This window comes from Alosa sapidissima, chromosome 20 (assembly GCF_018492685.1).
Source record: "Alosa sapidissima isolate fAloSap1 chromosome 20, fAloSap1.pri, whole genome shotgun sequence".
NCBI lineage: Eukaryota > Metazoa > Chordata > Actinopteri > Clupeiformes > Clupeidae > Alosa > Alosa sapidissima.
The window spans coordinates 8,003,153-8,018,248 of NC_055976.1; the positions used below are offsets into that span (position 1 = coordinate 8,003,153).

General features: G+C 43.0%; 2 long non-coding RNA genes across 2 annotated transcripts; one reads left to right on the plus strand and one right to left on the minus strand.

Annotated features, from left to right (window-relative positions):
• Positions 1-11,714: 11,714 nt before the first annotated feature.
• Positions 11,715-13,228, plus strand: LOC121694496. Its single transcript, XR_006025778.1, has 3 exons — positions 11,715-11,862; positions 12,938-12,976; positions 13,163-13,228. It is a non-coding gene; the product is annotated as an uncharacterized LOC121694496 (long non-coding RNA).
• A 1,047-nt stretch (positions 13,229-14,275) lies between these two features.
• Positions 14,276-14,827, minus strand: LOC121694383. The gene is made up of 3 exons (XR_006025739.1): positions 14,716-14,827; positions 14,549-14,625; positions 14,276-14,452 (listed from the first exon to the last, which is right to left on the minus strand). It is a non-coding gene; the product is annotated as an uncharacterized LOC121694383 (long non-coding RNA).
• Between the last annotated feature and the right edge of the window lie 269 nt (positions 14,828-15,096).

Below are 15,096 nucleotides of genomic sequence, written 5' to 3' on the forward strand. Positions count from 1 at the left end.
AGCTCGGCCCCTCTGCGTGTTAAGCAGCGGCCTCGCCGTGGCCTTACGTGCCTCTTGACCATTCCGTTTCACTCGTTTTTCACGGTCAACCTCCCGTCTGAGCCGCGCTCACCGCTATGAATGTGGCTATCAAAGGCCTGTTAGCCATGAGGCCGAGATGAAACAGACCACTAATAAAGGATCAGATAAGATTATCCTACACGGGCAGACCTCTCACCACCACCACCACCACCACCACCACCACCACCACCGTCACCACCACCGGCCTGAGCCAGTGAACTGCTGTTTAATCTAAACGCAACAGTCGGACTAGTGGTCTGTCTGTGAGGGGATGTGTGGGGGTGAGCGGTGGTCAGGGGTTTTGCCGGGTTGCTGAAGTGACTCTTTTAATTCGGTGGACGTGAAGCAGAGCAGCTGGAGGAGGAGGAAGAGGAGGAGGAGGAGGAAGCGGCCATGTCTGTGGGGCTTCTTATGTTCTCCAGCAGGCAGGCGCTCAATCATGCTCACACAGCCGCACAGAAAGAAGCCAGCCGGCCGGCCAGCCGAGAGACCAGACCTATGTGACTTATGCACCAGACCCCCCGACCCCCTCCCTCCCTCCCAGTGCTCCAATCTCACCTCGGTGGCTCTCTCTGTAACCCCCGGCTACACACACACACACGCACACACACACACTCTTCTAGGTTCCCATATCCTTCAAGGCAAGTCCACAGGGCTGATGCTTGATATCTGGCCCTCTCAGCCAGTTGGCCATGGGGAACAGAGGAGGAAGCAGAGTCCTTCTGAGGTGCAGGGAGGCCCAGAGGTCAGGTCTGGCGCTTGGCAAGATTTATGGGCCGAGGGGTTGAGTTCTCTCTCCCCCTCTCTGCCCCCTCCCCTCTCTCTTCCTCCCTCCTCCTCCTCCTCCTCCTCCTCCCCTTCTCTCCTCTGGTTTGTCTACATTTCTGTCCGTCTCAGTTTGTCTTTCTCCCTCCGTTTGTGTTTCTCTGTCGCCCTCTCTCTCTCTCTCCCCTAATTTATTCCCTCGCTTATTTGTTTTGCCATTCAGAAGATTATCCCAAATTGAGAAAAGAATAATACATTTGCTCACTGATGGCACTAATGGCTTGACAAGGAAAAAAAAAAGTTTCACATTATGGTAAAATCCCTAATGCACAAGCAACAATTACCAACTCATTTACATTTTCATATATTTGTGTGTGTGCGTGTGTGTGTCATCATCAACGAGCAGACCCTCATTGAAATGGAAATGGCTGCCCTGTGGTTTGCCAAATCACTGATATAATAGCTTATTAATGTTGATTAAAGAGCTTAAGCATGTTTCACAGTGCTGCTGTTTGTTATGCAGGAGCCTTGGTCCCTTCTGTTTGCATTTGACAGCTCAGTGTAATAGCTGTTAACCCCTGGAGCCTGCGCCTGACTTTTTAGGAGACTAGGGGGCGGCTGAAACACCCCCCCCCCCCGCCCCCTCCAGCCTCAGACCCCTTCTGCAAACCCCCTCCAGCCCCTGTCTCCAGACCGGGGTAATTTTTTGGCGGGGAGGCACACAAAGTCATCAAAGCCCCCCAAAAAATCGGGTCGGATCGGGTCATCGGTCGCCGGCATAGCTGGCCTTTTAATCCCACTGCCCTTGATCAGTATTTGAATAGGGGGAGGGAGGGGCGGAGAATACGTTCACACCCGTGGAACAACAAAGGAAGGGGGGGAAAAAAGAGCCAAGTCTTATCTTGACGTTGTTGGTTTTCGAACTGGCATCAAAGCTCTCATGCATGTGATTCCAATCATGGAAACATCTGAGCCTGGAGTGCACAGACTTCACCTTTCCCGGTGGCAACGCAGAGATATAAGAGACACGCAGAGAGTTGGAAATCACACTTTGATCTGATTCTGAGTTGCAGTTCGAGTACCATGCGTAAAAAAAAAAAAAGAAATGAACCCTGATGCGAACCACTTGTCCTGAGTCTCATTAAAACGTCCTATTAGATTTGACATTCGGAAATGTCGAGCTGCAGTCCTCCCCACCAGGCAGAGAGCTGACACACTGCGATATCTGTGACCAATTTAATGAGCTCTATTGGGCCAACAGATCTACATCTACCAGCACACCCACATCTTCGGTTTTGGGGGCCGAGGAATTCGATTAAGCCATTGAGGTAATGGCGAACAGGCGGTCTCGAATGATTCAATTCAGCTTTCACCTATGGATGGGTTGTCCCGCCCCGGCTGTCATCCCCAACCTGAGCAACTGGTTAAATAAACAATGTCCTCCATGAAGAGAAGAGTCATTTTTTAAAAGTTCCTCAATGATGTGTCTGGAGGCTTGGGACCAAGCTAGTATTTATACAGCAAATAAACAAGGGGAAAGGGAGGGGGGTGGAATCACGGAAGAAAATAGAGACTGTAAAAATATACAAAATAGAGAGCCCATTGAGAAAGTATTTCCTTAACTAGGAGGGAACAAATAATAAATGCAGGGGCCCCTGGCCCCTGGGGAAGAATGGCAAGGCTTGAGGGCAAAGGGAAGTGGGCATCTCCATTCTCTCATTCATTTGGTTTTCTCTCTCTCTCTCTCTCTGTCACTCTCCCTCCCCCTCTCCCCCTAACATTTCCATCCTCATATGGGGAACTCTGGTGCGCGGCCTCTCATTTCCTCTCAGCATGGAAACCAGAAGAACGTAAAATTTCATTATTTTCAGGTTCCCCACTCCTAAACTTGAGCAGAACCAAACATTAAGTGAAAACGAAAGGTTTTCTTAGTCCACAGTTCATAGGTGCCTTAATGAAATCATTATAAGTTCCTGGAGAGTATTTTCCTAACCTGAATCTACTATGCATGTCGAGTAGAATGAGAGAAATGTCCATGCGTCTGTTGCAGGATCCTCGTGGGTTTCGAGGTGTGTAACTGAGAAGGTGCTGACAGTCGTGGCAGGTCTTGACCACTTCATACCACACATGTCCCAAAAGCACACCACAAAGTGAACTCTCACTCCTGTGACAGGTAACAACTCTTTTGCGTGATGCATCGTGAGTTTTAAAAATGACTTGGCAATAGAGAACTTATTTCTTTATTTTTCCTATTTCAGTAGTGGTGAAAGATAGCAGAGGAATGTAACTCAGGTTGGGCACTACTGTAGCTGTTTTGCAGCATATCCAAAATATGAGTGTGAGATAAACTTTTAGAAATGATTTTTTTAGGATGGTCTGCACAAGAACAGCACCCCCGAAACCACTGAGACAATGGACAATTATTGAAAATGGACATTTTGCAGCTCTTGAAGAGTGTAGACTTGAAAAGAATGCTGAAAGAACACACCTTTGAAAGGGTGGGTTTCCCACTTCTAATCAGGAAGGTGGTCTCAGCTAAAGCTCATGAGGGTTACCCCTTTATCTCATTTGTTCACTTAATCAGCATCACATGTGCTGAATCTACAGGAACCAAGAGATTTGGCTGGTTTATGTCCATAAGCTGATGTCTACGTTCACATCCTGTTGCACTCCTCATTCACACCTTGTCAGCAAAACGGACATAATTGGCCAGCTCAAATCCAGAGATGGAGAGTATTGAGGCGGGTCACGCCCTCACTCCTACATGCTCTGTCTGAGCCATCCATCATCTTCCACATCATCAGATGAGTCAGGCTGACCGCTTTTATTCACTGATCTCATGGCTGCTGGAACCAATGCCGGTTTAAACCTCCATGTGGCCCTAAGCAAAATCCTGAACTACAGAATCCTGTAACCATTGTTTTTACAGTCCCAGTTGACACCCCAATGCTCCCAATACAATCATTCCCACCCCTATTTTGGATGTCTACATAAGTTACCAAATTATTTGGAGTATTATTCTGTAGTACAAAGGCTACTTGCCAAAGACATGTGTACTGGACTGGACTCGTTTCAATATTTTTTCAAACATAGACTATTTAAATATTTGAATAGGCCTTCATACAATTTACTATGTGCATCTATTGTCCAGTGTACAGCATAGCAAATCAAAGTTAATTCATTAGGCTACTTTACATTTTGCATATGTTCAGTTGTATTTAAACCAACCAAAGCTTGACTGAAACATTGTTAAACCAGTGACTTGTTTTAAAAAAATGTATGGGAAGTCAATCACCCATTAATTTAGAGATGGGTCCTTGCATGTTTCCGCTGAAAAACGGCTGGTTTCACCTCAAGCAGGGATGTATTATGTATTATGAATGCATTTAAAGATATTTTTTTTTATGTAGTCAGTGCCAACATTCAAAAAACGGATTATGCGGTTATATTTCACAACTTTTCTGAAGTACTCTGGGAAAGCAAGTACTGACTGGGAAAGCAAGTTGCAGACAGATCAGAGTACCGGTATTCACTTCCCTGTTAGGTACAGGCTAGGCTAGGAACACACGCTGGGGAGATGCAAACACGTCAACTTAACGTTCTGATTGCGAAAACGTTTGTTTTCTTTTTCTGTAGTTCGCTGTTCTTTGATAAATTGTGCAGCAAATTATCAGATGAGTGACAGAAGCAGGCATAATTTGACCAGCAGTCTTCGCTCTACAGTTTGAGAAACGTTATGCTGCGTCCGAGCTAAGATTGTAGAGGCTCAGTGCAACTCGACTCCTAAAAGGAGGACAAATGAGCGTCCTGCTTGAGGCTGCGCAGGACATGGCGTTTAAAATTCAGCGGTGGAATGTAATGAAGTACAAATACTTTGTTACTGTACTTAAGTAAATTTTCCACGTATACTTTACTAAATTTTCCACGTATACTAAATTTTCACGTATACTTTACTTAAGTAGAATCTATAGTGCATACTTTTTACTTTGTTACATTTTGCAGCAATTATCTGTACTTGCTACATTTCTACAACACTATAGTTCCTTTTTACGTAACATTTTATGATCAGTTTTTATTGTCTGACAAGTTTGTTTCACCAGGGGGCTGGGTTGCTACCAAAGATACAGCTACTAGCCTGGGTGCCATTGCGAACTTAGGGGGGGGTCGCTCCGGGCCCCAAAGGGGGCCCACTTTTGGCCAAATCTATCTTGATTAATTTTTGTATTTACCAATGATTATTTGTACTGATTGCTGGGGAAAATAATAATAACAAGATGCCACTGGTCCGTACTGTAGAGTGCACTCACATTGGGAGTTCGCCTGTCATGCTACGAATTAAATAGCCCACACTCTCCCTCTCGCTGCTACACTGTTGCGTTTTCAAAGCGAAACTGATGCCACAACTGGTCTGGGTTTGCCAAAGTAGCCTAGGCTACAGACTGCATTTAATACAGAAAATCAAGCAACATAGCAAGTTCCAGAAGGAGCATAAGCTTACCGCGACAACAGCAATCACTATCAGGCGCGCCAGCAGGAATGAATGCTATGGTACGCACACCCATCTAGAGAGACCCCCACCTTCGTGTGCAGTTTATTCATCGCTTTAACATCAGTAAACATTATTCACTATAATCCAGATGTAATGCTAACGTTTTGACAAGCATACCAATTTTGCCTACCTTGTTCATACTCCTCTAAATACTCCTCTAGTGCTAGAAATAACTCCTCTAGCTTCCTTGCCTCCATCCTTTTGTTGTTTACACAAAATGTTTTATATCCATGATAGCCTTGAAGTCTTGAGTTAGTGAATTAGCTTAACACTGTGTGCTGATAACAGGCAACCATCTAGCCTAGTAAAAGAAATGAACAAGTAACCTAGCCCACAACTTGGTTGCTGGTTAATTGCTAATTTTGTGTTGGGCTATTATTCTCTCTCCTGCTCAAACAAAAGGTGTGTGCATTAAAGAGATTTTGATAATGTGTTTACAAACTTTACTTTACAGGAAATTGTAAATAGCTTGTCGAGCAGTTAATGGGAACTGCCTAGTTGTGAAGTTATGGTGGGCTAACTTGATGTGAATGCACACACAGGGGAAATTCTCTCTCTTCTCTCTCGTTGTTGAGTTGCCTGATGGTATGCACAGTGCTTACGGCCGTACACCTGCAGGCGCGCCTGATCACTAAAGTTTGCATCGTCGTAGACCTTGGCTTCCCCGATGCACAGACTAAACGGTAAAAGCCTCTACCTTATCCGAACACAACACGCGAAACACAACTTCTGATTGACTACCTGTTCGAGGGATTTGCGACAGCCTTTCCCAGTTGTTTAACATGTTTGTAGCATATCAGAGTTCAACAAAATTATTTTTAAAAACGGAAGGAATATAGGCTATCAGTTTTTTCCTAATAGCCTACTATGTATCTCTTAGATTTCGCTAATGAGTGTTGTAGGCTATTGACGGCACTAACTTTTACAAAAGACCAGAAAAGAATGTTAAGGCATTTGTGGAGAAGAAGGATGGTTTGTGTGTTTTCTTCCTACACCTCACGGTAAGCTATTTCGTTGCACTGATTGGTTAGGTCTATCCAATTAAGTGTAGAGGCATTCCCCCGTATCGGTTGAAACACGCCCCATAATTATGTCCCAATGGAGCAGTATCAGTGAAAAGGAGCTTTGAGAGGGAGGTGTAGGTGGCTGGCTTAATACCAGTGGAGGTGTCGGTGAGAACAGTTCAGTCCAGTCACTTTTAGTCAAAGTCAAAGTCTGCTTTATTGTCAATTTCTTCACATGTCAAGACATACAAAGAGATCGAAATTACGTTTCCTACTATCCCACGGTGGAGACAAGACATATTTTACCAATTAGGTCCACAGACAAACATAACATTCAAGTAAACAATATAAAAAGTAAAAATAAGAAGGCACATACAATGAAGAAAATAAGAGCAGAAAAATTTGAGTTGAAATTGTGCAATTGTGCATACAGTAGACAGTCAATATAATAGTGCAAAAGTCAGGCCAATAAATGGCTGAGGTAGTTCTGTTTGACCTAAGTATGCAAGTGGCATAGTGGTGCAAGTTATGTAAGAGCAGCAGAAGTGTGTTCAGAAGTGTTTTCAGGACAACAGGACAACAACAACAAGTTGCAAAGTCTGCAAGTTGAGTAGTGCAAGGCAGCCATTGTGGGTCCATTGTGGGTTTTAATTCCACAATTCCTTTTTTATTGATGCTACATTATGGTTGTTGGGTTATGGTTGTGTGTGTATGACTGTCTGGATAGGAGCAGGAGTAGGTGTGTGTGTGTGAGTGTGTGTGTGTGTGTGTGTGTGTGTGGTATAGTTTAAAAAACGCACACAAGGCAGGAGACAAGGCATTTGCAGCAGCACAAACAAGTATTCCTCCATGTGGCTTGAACAAAGTCTGTGTCTGATTGGGCTAATTTGGAGCTGCAGTGAACTGAATGGGGAAATGAGTGTCAAAGGAAAATGGGCGTGGCAAATGCAGCACAGAGCTGAAACTTCCAAACAATCAGATTCATATTCTGACTAGAATTGAGTATGACCAGAGACGTTCTAATGTGGAGACACAGCACTCAAAAAATACTCCATAGAAATGCATGGGGCTAGTTTGTCACGGCAATATGGCTGTTGTCTACGCACATCCCACCCATTCCTCGGCAAAACGTCGACATTTGAATACATTGAGCCAATCATGTGGTGTGTTGTGAAGACATCGTGCCAATCATGTGTTGTGATCTCGCCACTGGAGCAAGATTGGTGTCGTGAAGCCTTGCGCATGCCGAAATGGATGCCCGACGAGTGCCCAAAAAGCGTTGTCAAATGGCCGCCGAGTGGAGGGAGTGCCTAAAAGGACTTTGGTATGACTGCGTCAGGCTACAGCGCTAAGTGCCCCGCTTCTAAATCTTTGAAACTAGTCTAGACCAGGCAAAGCGTGAGCTTGTAGCCATCTGCATTCGGTAGGCTATATTCACCAGACCATGGCTATACTGGACATGCAACTGTGTTCTGTGCCCTGAGCATAGGCTTGCCTTTCTTTGTCTATTATCTGCAGCGTTAGGGCCTCGATCCGATGAGATTGCGAGTCCGCGGAGCAGCGAAGTTACAGGCTATGCCCATGCGTCTGTCACACGTCTGATCATTTGCGGCACAAATGAATGGTAGACTATAAAACCGCTCTCCGAAAAAAACTAAACATGTTCCAGATTAAAATATTTCTTAATTGTGTGATCAAATAAAGAGGCATAGCCAACAATTGGGGGGTAGTAATGTAGTAATAAGGTTTGAGTGCTCATTCAATGTCTATCACATTAGATAACCAGAATTAGTCTCCAGTTTCACTCCCTCAGGAAATACCCACACACAAACCTTTTGAAACGTCATGGTTACCTTTTGTTACCTTGGTTCCCTAAAGGAACTCCAGGACAGGACAGGGTGAGACTGAAAATATGGCATAAATGCAGATTCATACTCCCTGAGAGAAAAGATTATTGAAACATGTCTATGATAACTGATATTTCATAGTGAAATTGCTGTGTGTATGTGTGTGTGTGTGTGTGTGTGTGTGTGTGTGTGTGAGATAAATTAGAAAAGGGCCCACCAGACCCATGGTTTGGCAAATGAGTCTGTCTGCATCTGTAAAGTGACCCCACACAGTCAGGACCCTTTTCAGCCAGCTTTCAGCAAGTGCCTGGAGTCCAAATGTGTATAAGGCCAGACATGCCTCTGTCAGTTGGTATAACAACTCCCTTCTAAAACTGCACTGAAATTGTATTTGAACCAAGGTCACTCTTGTAAAGGCATTAGCCCACTCCCAACCATGTTGGAATGAAGCTCTTTCTATTTGGGCACCCAGTTTCAAATGGATTCTACCCAGAGTTATTGTTTAGGGTTCAACAGCAGAATGCACATTGAGGCCGATATCCAACTAGACAATGACTCGTGTTCAGAGAATCAAAGTTATATTGATCTCCTACAGCCCAGTGTCCCTGTCACTGCACTAGGGCAGTGGGATTTGATTTCTGGCCAGAGATTTTGCCACCTACTAGCTGCCCACCAACCCCACTTCCAGCAGCAACTACCAGGAGGTCTCCCATCCAAGTACTAACCAGGCCCACACCTGCTTAGCTTAAGTAATTCAGCAGAGACAGGGTATCTGTTGGTCTGGCTGCTGGCTATGCTGTCATATCCAAATACTGTTTCAACTGCCATGACGTTCCCCGATGAGATTAAGGTTTCTTAATTGTAGTTGGTTGCCCACATTTTGCATATACATTTTTCTGTTCCAGAGACAAATGAATTGTCTTAGACTTGAATGACCAGACCCTTTGACTTCATGAGGAAGTCAACCAAATTGATCACATTGATCAGGAATTCCTTAGCCTACATTACTTATACTTGTCCAGTAACGTTTACAAACTGATAATAAAGCACACTGTTGATAAGGAAACAATGAATTTAGCTTTGCTGTATAGATGTACTCATTATTTCGGCTGCAACTCTTTGCTGTTGGGCTGGCATTACTACTACGGTTTTATTGCTTCTAGTTCCACCACTGCCCCTTTTGATATCAAAACTGTAGTGGCATCCCGTCTGGACAATGTTTTGCCCACTGCCCTGGTGGCTGAGGGAAACGTGGATACACTGAGAGTAGCCAGACTAGTATCTCCATGAAGAAAAGGAGCTGAGAGACAGGTGGACTAATGACATTGCATCTTTTGACTGTTCCCTTTGGATCGGTGGTTCCTACATTATGACACCTTGATAAAGAATTCCTAGGAAATCCTTCCTAGATGTTGTCCTAAATGTAGGGAAGAAACATGTTTTTGTAATGCCAGAAATCCTAAATGCCATCCCAAGTTGAGATAAGATAGGATTTGACCGTTAGGAAGTTTCTGTAATGAGGCCCCAGCCCTATATTTTGAGAAAGGAATCTTTAAGCATGTTATATCAGCTTTTGCCAAAAACAACCCTATAATTCTGATTCAAAGCAACATCTGAGCTACAGTACATATATAAAGCTGATTAAAATAATTAATGGATTAATGTCAGTTCAGGTTGCCATTTACACAGTTATGTTGTGTTTGTTTTCTTTTAGAAATCATGATGTTGAATTCTGCAGTGCAAGATGCCTCATAAAGACAGGAGGCAAAAGCAGAAAGAAAGCCACTAATGGAGGTGGATCTCTGATCTCTCTCTCTCTCCCACACACACACACTCACACATATGTATAGATTTGGGGCACAATGATATAGTATGATTTGAGTATGAGTAGTTTGTTGTAATTTTGGGTCGCCATCATTTAACACATTGAACTGTCAATTATGTTCACATATAAAGTTCTTCTCCATGTGCCCATTTTTCAATTTGAGCACCTTCCCCTTCAAAGGTCTCTGCACGGCCATGGTTCAGCCTAACCTGACAGACAGCCAGAGCAAGTGAGGAGACGGTTGTAATTTGAATGTACTCAACAGGTTGGCGCTAACTGACAGCCTGATTTTTATCTAGTAAAACCACCAAGTCTCACAGTAATGCAGTGTCATGGTTTGTATTGGGAAAGTTAATTAGTTAAACTACAAAGTCTCATAGTAACATCAAAGTTATATTTCTAACCGGGACATTTATAATTTATACACTTACAAGTATTGTCTTGTTATACGTGGGCATGAGTCAGGGAACCAATTCATTGGCTAGCCTGAAGGAAAGAATTGCAATGAGACAGACTATTGTATGGCTTCCCCAACATATCCTGGCATATGGCAGATGGCAAAATGTGTGAAGTAAGTCAGGTCATATGAAACTGACTGCGTGTGTTTCTGTGTGTGTGTGTGTGAGATCATTTTCATGATCAAATGATCCCAGAGATGGCCTTATCAGTTCACTAGCCACATTTTCTTCTCATCAACTCCATCTGCCCATACAAATCTTGCACCTGAAAGTGTGGCCCCCTGCCCATTAGAATCCTGTAGCCCTGGTGATATGTCCGGAGCTCCTGGTCACTTATGGTATCCTGGATTACAGATTACCTGACCGAGCGGCCACAGTTTGTTAGATTGAAGGACTGTCTCTCTGACACTGTGATCAGCAGCACCAGAGCTCCACAGGGAACTGTGCTCTCTCCAGTACTGTTCACCCTGTACATATCTGACTTCTGCTACAATACGGAGTCATGCCACATGCAGAAGTTTTCAGATGATACTGCAATTGTGGGGTGTGTCAGGGATGGGCAGGAGGATGAATACAGAAGCCTGGTGGCTTTTTTATGCTATAGTAGCACACATGACCAATGGCTTCTGCTACAATACTGAATGGCTGTAACCCTATTACCTCAACCTATTCTTGCATTGACATAGTTTTTATATTACCTTGTCTACATTATACATTACTCTCTTATTTGTCCATATTATTTATGCTGGTCTCCAGACCTTATTCTTGCACTGTTGGACTACTGTTGGACTGCTTTTTGCACCTTCACCATGACACTCACTCTCTTGAGCACCTTACCATGCACACAGAACTACAGGCCAGTCCTGGCCCTGTCACTGCAAGCATCTCATGCTTGATCATCCTCGAGCACACTGGATTTTTAAAATTTAATTTATATAGTATATTTAGTATTTAGTTTTGTTAGTTTCTCTTATCTTCTACTGTCTCTATTGTACAGTGCAGTTTTTTGTTATATATTATATTTACCCTTTCTGCTGTAAGTGCATGTTGTGTGTGATGTTTGTATGCTACTGAGACCTTGAATTTCCCCTTGGGGATAAATAAAGTATCTATCTATCCATGACCACGTGGAATCCTCCTGCACTGGAGAAGGTGTGGCCACTGGGCCTTCTATAAAGATGGCCATTTCTTTTCTGTTGAGCTCAGACATCCGAGACCTTCATCTGAGACGCATCACCTTACAGACTGCTATCAGAGACAGCCCGCTGATCCAGCAGCCCACTGACGGACCAACCTGTTGACCAATCACATATCAGACAGACCTCCTCTGGAGTCTCAACCCATCTATCTTCAGGTCTGTATTTGAGTCTGCTGGACTTTGGCTAGTTTACATTTTTATATAATATATATTTTACTGAGACTTGTCCATAGGGATTCAAATGAGGCACACGTGTTTTTTTAACACTGAAACATACTGAAACCAGGTGTTTTTTTCCACTGTAGAACTTACATCTTCTACTGTGGACTGGGTAGGTTCCAGCTCAGTTGAACATCATAATTTAATCTCCTGAGAAATAGTCCTTCTATTGTCTCAGCCAGTGTAATTTAGGTTAAAGGCCCATTCACACCAAGAACGATAACAACAACTATAAACAAATATCGTTCTCGTTATTATGAATGTTCACACATAAACTATAATGATAACGACATGAAGAATGATATCGTTGGGGATTACTTTCAGAGCGATTTTTAGAACGATAAAAAGCTAATAGCCAATCAGAACCCATCGAATTTTAGCCGTCACATTCATTAACACAAGGAGATACTTTTATCGTTGTTCAATGCTTTTATCATTATGGTTATAGTTATCGTTATCGTTCTTGGTGTGAACAGGCCTTAAGTTAAACTTTTTTTTCTTTCCAATCCATTCTTTTTTCCTTCTCAATCTCAATAAAATATTATTTATTTGTAAATTCTATGCTCATTTTACTAAGTCATTCACTTATCTTACTAAATTGTGGGCTTGTTTTACTAAGTCATTCACTCATCCTACTAAATTGTGGGCTTGTTTTACTAAATTGTGCTTGCATTTTAATTTTGTACGAGCGCACAGTTTAGTAAAAATTAGCACACTATTTAGGGCCCGAGCACCCGCACCGCACCACAGGTGCTCGGCCTGCCATTGCCGCGTGTGTCTTGTTTCTGGTTTTCTCTCCGTGAACATATTCAAAGCCTTGGCCCAAACCCATGAACTAATGATGAATACACCCACACCAACTCAAGGCATTGATCAGTGTAAATGATCTGGGTATAGACACTTGGACATTTGCTTGAAATGCAAGTAAGAGGGGCATCATGGCTGTTTATCTAGTGCTTTCATTTATCTTGCACAATTGTTTTGTAATTTTTTGTTTTGTTTCTCTATTTAGTGAAAAAGCATGGCTCAAAAACTTGCTCTGGTCATTGTGGTAAGTCTAGAATAGCTATGTCTATGATTTATTTCCTTAAAGATTTGCTTGTGTCTCACCTTCACATGACTAAGAGCCAAATGGTTTTAAGGATACAATGAAACCATGGTACCTACAAAACACAGCCAAATTGTGCACATTAATGTATGTTTATATAACCATGTTCATTGCACTGTCGCTTTTCAGATTTTTCTGGTGGTTGGTCAGTTTGTTGGGCAAACATCTGCAGATAATGAAGGCCCAGCAGGTGAGAGAGAAATATGCACACAGTATGACCTTTCACACAATATACAAAACACAATTTTGGTTATTGAATACCTTGATTTGTATTAAAAGAGTATGGAGCCCGTATTCACCCACTGCTTGTTCTCATCTCATATCCCACTCCAGAGGATCTGGCCTATAAGGAGCACCCACTTGCAAAGCGTATGTTAAAAGCTGCAGGTACAGCAGTAGTAAAAGGTGCCAAACAAACAATTGGTGGAACACTTGGTGGAGCAGTTGCTGGAGGAGGCGTAGGAGCAGTTAGTGGAGCAATCCATGAAGGACCCAATGGTTCAGTTGAAAACATATTTAAACACGCAGTTAAAGGAGCAATTCTTGGAAGTGCTGCTGGAGGAGTTGGTGCAGTATTTAAAGGAGCAACTGCTATTAAAGAAGCAGGTAAAATAGGAGCGAAAGCAGGATTTGGAGCAACCTTTGTAGGAGAAGCTCAAAAATTTGGTGACACATACATTGATGGCAAAGATAAAAAACCATGATGATATGTCCACTTATAGCTGTGAACTTGCAGTATCAAGTGTTTATGTAATAAAGTTAAATAAAATATCAGGAGCATTAACCTAAGTATAAGTATGTATACTCTTTTGATCTCGTGAGGGAAATTTGGTCTCTGCATTTATCCCAATCCGTGAATTAGTGAAACACACTCAGCACACAGTGAACACACAGTGAGGTGAAGCACACACTAATCCCGACGCAGTGAGCTGCATGCTACAGTGGTGCTCGGGGAGCAGTGAGGGGTTAGGTGCCTTGCTCAAGGGCACTTCAGCCGTTCCTAATGGTCGGGGTTCAAACCGACAATCCTCCGGTTACAAGTCTGAAGCGCTAACCAGTAGGCCACGGCTGCCCATTACTGTACCTCAACCTGAGTGGTCATGTCATGATTTTCAACAATTCTCTGTACATAACACACACACATATATACACACACAAACACAGATACACACACACACACAGATACACATACAGAATCTAAAAATGCATAACATAAAATGTAAGATTTAATGTAGTACATACAGTTGAATAGAGTGTGCTGGGATGGTTGGATTTTTAAAATAAATGTCCAGGATTTACTTCTCCATCATCTGATCAGGATGGAGGGGAGTTCGCATCCACAGATGCTTCTGCAGCGTTTTGCACTCGTTAGCTGTGCAGCTCCCACACCATGCAGCGATGCCTCCTCTCATTTCCATACTAGTATGTAGAAGATACAGTACATACTGTAAGGGTCACTTTAAGGGTCACTTACAGGCACCTACACACACACACACAAACGTCTGGTTTTGTTACCTCGGTTCCCTGAAGGAGCTCAAGGAATCTGGGACATGGTGAGGCTGCAAAGATGACATAGATGACATTCATACTCCCTAAGGGAAAAGATTATTAAAAAATGTTTACGATAATAGAAATATCATAGTGAAACTGCTGTGTGTGTGATAAATTAGAAAAGGGCCCACCGGAACCATGGTTTACCAAATGAGACCAGTGCCGGTTCAGACCTCCATGGGGCCCTAAGCAAAATCCTGCTAAGGGGCCCTCCTACCTGAAATCTGAGGCCCAAAATGTAACCATTTTTATTACAGTCACATCTGACACCAGTGCTCCCAATACAATCATCCCACCCCATTTTGGATGTCTACGGAAGTTAGCAAATATGGTGTTTTCCCCATAAAAAGCTAGGGGAAAGAAACATAATTGTGTGTAAATCACCTTCACAGCTGTAAATGCCCAGTTTTAGGGTCTGGGCTGTTTGCTTTTGATGCTTACTGTACATATCCCATTACAAAAAACAACTGCAGTTTTTTCAAAGTACAGTGCAGTTATAGTACAGTAGGTTA